The following is a 9,310-nucleotide window of genomic DNA, read 5'->3' as shown; positions in this document are numbered from 1 at the left end:
ATCTTATCATCCTTCTCCTCCATTGGCTGGCTATTGTCGTGGCCTAAACTAACACTGTGGGTAGGACTATCTTGGTCGGACACATCCTCCACTTCTCCTTCCTCTTCCCCCACATCCCCTTCTTTCCAAATTTCCTCCCCTCCAGACTCATCCATTTCCATCTCACTACCATCTTTTCTGGTATCCTCTGAATCATTCTTGTCCTCTTGAATTATCATCCTATTAGCACTTTTGCTCTTTTTGCTGAGTCGACTCTTCCTTGTTGGGCCCGCCTTCCTCCACCTTTCTCTTGCCTTTCCCTGGAGACACAAACAATCTCTTATTTTCCTGGATAGCAAGGATTTTGCAGTGCTCATAGATGAGCAAAATGAGGCCACAATGAAGCACCGGATTTGAAGGATTCGTGTTGTGCTTGTTAAGAGAGCTCGACAGAGACCTGAAGAGATAGTAGGGTAGAGAAATTCTTTTCTCATGCCTGAAATGATTTAACAACACAAAGTGGTATGTGTGGGCCCTAGTGAAATGACCCTCCACTGTAATGTATTCCATGATAGCATTCAACACAGAGGCCCAAATTTTCTTAATGTTGGAAGCATCATAATATCCCCCTGTAGCTTTACCAACTTTTGCCCTCTCCTTCTCTTTGCACGGAAAAAGCTTGACCGCATTATTAGAAACTTTCAAATCTCTAAAAACATTAAGACTTGAGTGGGGCATACCTGTTACTATCGCTATGAGGTCCGCATCCAACTTAAACCTCACACCATGAAATTTGAATGACCCGTTAATACAGTTTTCAGTGATTTTGGTGACTGCAAGATTAACCCTACCTTTATCATAATCGACCAGCTTCTCCATGAAATTCGTCATGAACCCTTTTTCCAGCTTAGTCCATACCTTTGTCATTTCCTTCCATCTAGAGATGTTATCTGGTTCCTCTCTCCTTAGATCCCCTCCCATTTTCAAGTTCAAAATACTAGCTCTGTTATTTTGTAGTTTCAAAGCTTCCTTCCAGTTGCCTCTCAAAATTTTGAAAATGTTAACCCACAAAGTATGCGGAGGATTATTATCTCTGATTAGGATTCTGCCACTTTGCCAAGGAATCATAACCTTTCTATAAATGTGTACATTACTCATTACAACTTTCATAATTGATTGTGTGATCCATCTTTCCCCATGAATCTGTCTTTTCTTAGAAGATCTTTAACATTAAAATTAATATTACCTTCCCCGTACCAAATACTTTGAGCTTTAGAATTAACGCCTAGGTTTGCCAAGCCATCCACAACCCAATTTTTTTCCCTAAAGGCATGTTTAATTATAATAACTTTAAAGCTAGCAATAATTTCTCTAGCTTTAAAAATTATATTTTCAATAGACCACGATGGCTCTGTTTCACCCTTCAGGCACTTGATAATGTTTAGAGAGTCTCCCTCTAGCCATAAGTTATCATGATTTAGGTTTTTAGCAATAATCAAAGTATTCAAAGCTGCAAAGGTTTCTGCATAATGACTAGTTTGATTACCTAGAGGGCCAGTGACTGCCACAAGGCAACTTCCAGCAAAATTCCTGACAATGCCTCCATAACCAGCTTTACCCGGATTCCCCTTAGGCACCCCATCAAAATTGGCCTTAATACATCCCTGAGCTCAAAAGCACCACACAAGACCATCCCTACCCTTATCCTTAATTGATTTGATATTAGAAAGGTTCCATCTATCATCAAAGTCTTCTTTAGTAGCTAAACCATGATCAGTTCCATTTAAACATTCAAATATTCCTCTATAGATTTTATCCACCACAACTTCAGGGTTAGCACTTTATCCCTAAAAATCCTATTGTTACGCTCCTTCAAGATATTCCAAATAATATTAGGGAGAGTAAGTTTCCATAGCTCAACATTCTTAGAGTTGGAATTAGGATAGTACCATTGCTGCTAGAACTCCCCCAAAGAGTTCAGGAAAACCCAGCTTAGCTTCCATCTACTAAAAATAATTTTCCAAATTTCCTGGTTGAAAGTGCATTGGTAGAGGATGTGACAAGAAGACTTCTCTTCCCTGCAACAAAGAGAACACCTATTAGGAAAAACAAATCCACGCTTTTGGAGGTTATTAAGAGTCAGCTCCTTGTTTTGGATAAAAATCCAAAAGAAGACATTAACTTTGGGTATTAACTTCTTTATCCACACTTTAGCCCAAATAGGAATCTCTTCCAAAACTTTGTTGTGGATAGCCACTGCTAAAGACACAGATTAATTCCCATCTGAAGTCTCCCTCCAAATCACACTATCCTCTTTATTGTCCCTCAAAATTTTTGAAGAGAGCAGAATCTCAAGAAACTTTAATCCCAGACATTGCTGGTTGAACTCAGTCCATTTCCCATTTCTCCAATAGTCTCTAACAGAACCACCATACCTATTTTTGAACCAATCTTTCCATTCCTTAAGGATTGGAATATCCTCCAAAGGTTTATCCAATAGCCATTTGTCTTCCCAAAATCTGATAATTCTTCCATTCCCCAATTTCCACATTCTTCCAGCAGTAGCCCAACTTTTAGCCATTTGAATTGCATTCCAAATTGCAGAGCCTTCAATAGAAAAAGAGTTATCCAGAAATTCTTCCTCAGAAGGTTGCATATAGAGATATTTCTTTTTCTAGCATAAATTCCATTCTCTTTCCTCCCCTTTCATTCTCCAGATTTGTTTAGCTAAGAAGGTATTATTCATAGAAGTAATATTCCTTAAACCCAGCCCCCCAGAAGCCTTAGGAGAACAAATTTTGTTCCAAGCAATAAGGGGAATTCTATTCTTATCTTCCACTCCCGACCAAAGGAACTTTTTTTGGATTCTTTCAATTACCTTTGCAAACTTTATAGGGATTTTAAACAGACTAAGGGCATAAATAGGCAAATTTTGAAGAGTAGCTTTGAGCAGCGTTACCTTACCCACTTGACTAAGAATATCTCCTTTCCAACTAGCCAATTTAGAGTTGAATCTATCAACTAGCTTCATCCAGAAATTCTTGGAATGCTTAATACAAAGAGGAAGCCCCAAATAAGTAGAGGGAAACTCAACAATTTTACATCCAAGGATTCTTTCAATCCTTATTTGTCTTTCAATAGGGGTATTGATGAAGAATAAAGAGCTCTTATCCCAATTAAATATTTGTCGGAAGCAGATTCATAAGTGTCCATAACATTTTTCATATTTCTTGCTTCCCTAATAGTAGCTTCTCCCATAGTAATCAAATCAACAACAAACTGTTCATGAGTACAAGTTAAGTTGGAGGATGAAGGTTTCAGGCCTTTGAGATTACCTTCTTTCACATTTTTTATAATAAATCTGCCCAAACTTTCAGCCAAAATAGTAAACAAGATAGGGGAGATGGGATCCCCCTGTCTTAAACCTCTAGAGCTTTTGAAAAAATTGGAAGGGGATCCGTTAACAATAACAGCAGAGGAGGAAGTTTCCATCAGCTGGGAGTAGAGCTGAATCACTTTTTCCCCAAACCCAAAAGCTTTCATAATTCTGAAAAGGAATTGCCAATTCACTCTATCATAGGCTTTAGACATATCCAACTTAAGAAAAAAACCCTAATTTTTAGCAGCCATTAGGGAATGAATATTTTCATGAACTGAAAGAGTGGAATCCAGAATCTGTCTACTTGGGACGAAGCCATTTTGCTAAGCTGAAATAATTCTGGGAAGAATATCCAACATTCTAGAAGTAAGAACCTTAGACATAATCTTGTAAACAGAATTACAAAGACTAATAGGTCTGAACTTATTAAGAGAGGCAGCTCCTGAAATCTTCGGAATAAGAATGACGAAAGTTGCATTCAATTCTTTTAAAAGCCTTCTTGAACCAAAGAATTCTTTAACTCCATTATAGATATCAGTCTCCACAATATGCCGAAAGGATTGGAAGAAGAACATTGGAAATCCATCCGGGCCAGGAGACTTATCTCCCTGAAAAGAAAACACCGCCTTTTTTATTTCTTGAATAGAAGGTATCCGAGAGAGATTTTTGTTGTCATCCTCATTCAAGATAGGAGGGATAACCTGCACAAGGAGGTCTTGATTTTTGAAATCCAGATCATCCACCTCTCCCAAGAGATTGCTGAAAAAATCCAAAGCTTCCTTTCTTAGGTCATTTTCATCCGATAAAATCCCCCTATTACAAGATAACCTGGAAATCCTATTAACCGCCCTGTGCTTTAGAGTTGTCAAGTGGAAAAATCGGGTGTTTTTATCACCTTCCTTCAAGTACAAGGCTCTTGATCTTTGTCTCCAGAAAGTCTCTTCATTAGAGATAATTGTATGGTATTTAGACAACAACCCATTTTCAACAGATCTCAAGTCGTCTGAAAGCCCTTCCTCTTGGATTTTATCTTGGACTACCTTAATTTCAGTCTTAATTTGGGCTTTGCTTTTGAAGATATCACCAAATATCTCTTTGTTCCAAATTTTGATTTTGGCCTTTATAATGTTGAGCTTTTTGGCTATTCTGAATAAAGTCGTTCCCTCAACCTTAGAACTCCACCAATCAGCAACACAAACTTCTAGAGACGAGTGGGATAACCACACTTTTTTAAATCTAAAGGGAAAATTTCTCTTAGCAGAAAAATAATTAGCCATAAAAAATATAGGGTAATGATCAGATCCAATCTTAATAATTGATGCCAAAGAACAACTATACTTAGACAACCACTCAGGAGAAATCATGGATCTATCTAACCTTACTTGAATAAGATCATATCCAATTTTGCGATTGGTCCAGGTATAATTAATCCCTTGGAGATCCACATCCATAAGAGCTTGATCGTTAATAAAATCCATGAGATCTTGTCTTCCCTCTAGCTGCAAAGGAAGGCCTCCCATCTTCTCATCCTCTTTAAGAGGTGTATTGAAATCTCCCATTATTATCCAACTTTTATCAGCAAACTTTAGTCTGTCTTCAACAAGGCTCCTCCAATATTTAGATCTCCCAGCTTTAGAGTTAGGTGCATAGACATTAGTTATAACCCAAACAAAGTTATCCTTAATATGCTCGAGTAGAACTAAGGTCCTATTAACTTCTGAAATGATTTCCTTCCCTATAATAGTATTTTGGTCCCAAAAAATCATTGTTCCTCCAGAGGCACCCTCCGAACTGGTTCCTATAACCCCATTATTTTGAATATTCTAATTCTTTCCACTTTATCCTTACACATCTTAGTTTCCTGAACAAGGACAACATCCGGTTTATGATCTCTTATAATATTACGTAACACATCCTGCTTATAGGGGGCATTCGGCCCTCTTATATTCCATGAAATTATCTTCATATTTGAATCGGAGATAATGCTAATCGATGGAGCTTTGTGTTCCATCAGCACGGTTCTTCCAACTTTCCTATTCCCTTTGATTTTTTAGAGAAGGTCTCCCCTATTTTTTGTTGTGGCTTCCAACATCTGCCATTTTCTTATTCTTGCTTCTAGTTGAGATACCTCCATTGGGTCCTCCATTATTCGATTTACCTTCTTTAGTACTAAGAATCCTAAGATTTCCCTCCAGAGCCACCGTTTCCAAACTATTAGATGGGGTTTTGCATTGAGACGGCTTAGGGCTTCCATTGGTTAATAACAAAAAAGGCTCAAAATCTGAAATATTATAGTCTTGCGCTTCATTAAAGTCTCCCCCATTTTCTTTTGTATTAGATGAGGCAGATGCATCATCATTGGAACTTTCATCAACTTTATCTTGAATGATATGCCCTCCCTTCTGGTCCTCTGAATAAGATTTTTGAGCATTTATATCTATCCTTTGCTCTTCCTCTTTGATACTTTCTATTTGATTGTTAGAGCAGGCACAAACAAATTTTTCATTATTACTATTCATATCCTTCTTATCCTCATTTTCCAACTCAATCACTTCCTTATCAGGAACACACTCTACTAATGGGTCTTCTCTCTTACCTTTCGTTTGCCATTTCTGCTTCGAACTACTATCACTCTTACCACTCTTACTCTTCTTGAGCGGGCAATATTTCGCCCAATGACCCAACTTTTTACAATTAAAACAAGCAAACAAGAGAGATTCATATTCAATCACTTGGGTCCATTTCCCCAATTTAGATATAATCTCAATAAATTGAGGCATGTCCGTCATTTGATTAACATTAACACAGATACGAGAAAAAACCAACCTTGATTTTGTTGTAGTCATCGGGTCGATCGAGAGAAGCTCTCCAAAAGAACTCGCTATCCCCTTGAAGACTTCCTCATTCCAGAACTCCAATGGAAGGCAAGGGAGATGCGTCCACATAGGCGCCGACAAAAAAAAGGACTCGTCAAGAGAAAGGTTTGGAGCCCAATTCTGTAAAGCCAAGGTTGACTTGCTGAACATCCATGGTCCTTCACAAAGAGCTTTATTCATGTCTTCTCCGGTATTAAATGCAAAGGTAAAAAAACCCCTAGGAAAAGCCACCACATCCACTTGACCTTTGAGAACCCATTTTCTCCTTATAAAATTCCTAACAACATCAATGTTAGGCCTAAAACCAACAAACCTTCCAATTAAGGTCATAGCTAATCTAGACATAGTGATATCAACCAGCTTATCCGGAACAGAGATAGTAACAACCCCTGTCATGGGATCAGATATATTTTAACTTCCAGAAGCCCAAATTTCACTAGCGGCCTTACTCCAAAAAGCGATGACCATTTTTTTTCCTTACCTCTATCATGTGGGTCCCCATTTTTGGAATTTTTGTCTTCCACCGATTTGACAGTCTCCTTGTCCCCTTCAGTACCCCTAGAGGCCTGGAAACCAAAATGATTACCAGCTCCACCCTCAGAAAGACTGCCATCCCCAGGAAATCCGCCATTCCCAGGTTTGAAATTTGAATTTCCCGCTCGTCGCTCCGCATGCCACTCTCATTGTATTCATCTAGTTTCATGCTTATGTTGCTTACAAAGATTTCAAAGTTTATCAGATGGATGTCAAGTCAGCCTTTCTTAATGGTGAGCTGGAAGAGGAAGTTTATATTGAGCCGAATGGATTTCAATTGACAGATTAGGAAGATATAGTTTGCAGATTGAAGAAAGCATTGTATGGACTGAAGCAAGCCCCAAGAGCTTGGTATGACAAATTGCATAAGTATTTGTTGAAGCTTGGATTCAATAAAGGTACTGGTAATAGTAATTTGTATTTCAAGATTGATCATGATAACATTTTGATTGTTGAAGTTTTTGTTGATGATGTTATTTTTGGAGGGAATGATAATTTGTACAAGAAATTTGTTGATGAAATGCAAAATGAGTTTGAGATGTCTATGATTGGTGAAATGAAATTCTTTTTAGGATTGCAAATTACATAGTCAGATAAAGGTATTTTTATGTCTCAGTCCAAGTATGTGAAGGAATTGTTGAAGAAGTTTAGTTTAGATGATTCAAAGCCAGTTGGTACTCCTATGGTGACCAGATTTAAGTTGACAAATGATGATGAATCCCCTAAAGTAAATTAGACAAGATACATATCTATGATTGGTGGATTTCTATATTTGACTTAGACTAGACCAGATATCATGAATTTTGTTTGTCTTGTTGCTAGATTTCAAGTTGATCCTAAGGAATCTCATGTTGTAGTTGTTAAAAGGATTTTTAGATATTTAAAAGGAACTGTTGATTTTGGTTTGTGGTATCCTAAGGATGATGATTTTACTTTGAGTTCTTTTACAGATGTTGATTGGGTAGGTGATGTTGATGACCGAAAGAGTACTAGTGGTGGTGCATTCTTCTTGGGAAAGAAATTGGTATCTTGGATGAGTAAGAAGAAAAATGCTATTTCTTTATCTACTGCAAAGGCTAAGTATATTGTTGTTGCTAACAATTGTACATAGGTGGTATGGATGAAGAAGATGTTAAAAGATATTAGAGTTGTTTATGATGTGCCTACTTCTATATATTGTGACAATTCAAGTGCTATCAACATTTTTATGAATCTGATGCTACATTCAAAGACTAAGGATATATCAATCAAGTTTCATTTCTTGAGAGAAAGGGTGAATGAGAAGGAAGTCAGATTGGAGTATGTATCTACAAAGGAACAAATTGCAGATATCTTCATGAAGCCTTTGCCTAAGGATACTTTTGAGCATCTCAGAGAGAAGCTAGGGGTGATTGCCCCTCCTGATAAGAACTAAGATCCATGGATTTACATCAGTCCAATGGATTTCATAGTATTATCTTGTGATCCAGATTGATGAATGGTGACTGCTACTCAGGGGGAGTAGTCAGTATTGTGGTTCAGATGTTCATTTTTGTATGATCTGGGGTTTGCAAATGTGTTTCTTGCATTGATATCAAAGGGGGAGAGAATCATGTGAAAAATTGACATATCATGCTTGATCTTAGGGGGAGATTGTTGAGAGTTGATCTTTCTTTGTCATTGATTATTTTTCATCATATGTTGCCATCAATTCTGAAGGGGGAGATTGTTGGATAGTGTGCAAATGTGTGTTTGGATTGGCTGAGTGATGTGTTGTCATTGTTGTCAACATATTCCTCTGTGTGTTTCAGTGTTGCAGACAGATTAAGTGAGTTAGTTTGGCCAGTGTGTTGTAGATGAGTTGTTGCGGATTAAAGGGTTTTGATTTAAGTGTCTCTAGTTGATTCAACTCAAGTTTAGTGGTTCGCATGGAGATTTGATCGAGTTATGAGATCCGGTATTGTAGTTGGTTTTTCAGTTGTTCAATGTTGATCATTGTTCTGGATTTTGCTCCGCATTGCAATATCTTGGTTTGCAAATTTGGCAAAGTGTTTGGGACATTCTGGTGTGTCCTCAATTCAGATGGTTTGTGATTTGGAGGTCCACAAGTGAATCTTTCAATTTGATAGTCATTGCAATTAGTGTTCTTGAAGTTCGATATAATGATGATGGAGATTCTAGTAAGTGGTGTTCGTTTGGTTATTTTTTTGGTAGTTCATAATGCTTGTGGATGTTTCTAGATCATGTCCTATTTGTGTTGGTGGTCCGCATTAATCATTGTGCACATTGTTGATTATTTTCTTTGTCATAGTGGTGTTCTTTATGTTCTTGGCTGACATGATGATTGTAGCATTTTGCAGATGTTCGAGGCATAATTCTTGGAGGTGTTTCATGTTCTAGCTGTTGATTTAGGTCCATACTATGTCTTAGCTGACATTGTTTTGGTCCGCATATGTTATTGTAGCATGTATGGTTATATTTTGCAATGCTTGAAGTGGGTTGAGCCGACCTTGAAAGATACGTTGATGATATGTATAAATTCATGTAATTGTGATGTTGTAGA

The sequence above is a fragment of the Cryptomeria japonica genome, chromosome 9 (assembly GCF_030272615.1).
Source record: "Cryptomeria japonica chromosome 9, Sugi_1.0, whole genome shotgun sequence".
Taxonomy (NCBI): Eukaryota; Viridiplantae; Streptophyta; class Pinopsida; order Cupressales; family Cupressaceae; genus Cryptomeria; species Cryptomeria japonica.
The sequence above is the reverse complement of the archived record's forward strand: the minus strand, read 5'-3'. Positions refer to the sequence as shown.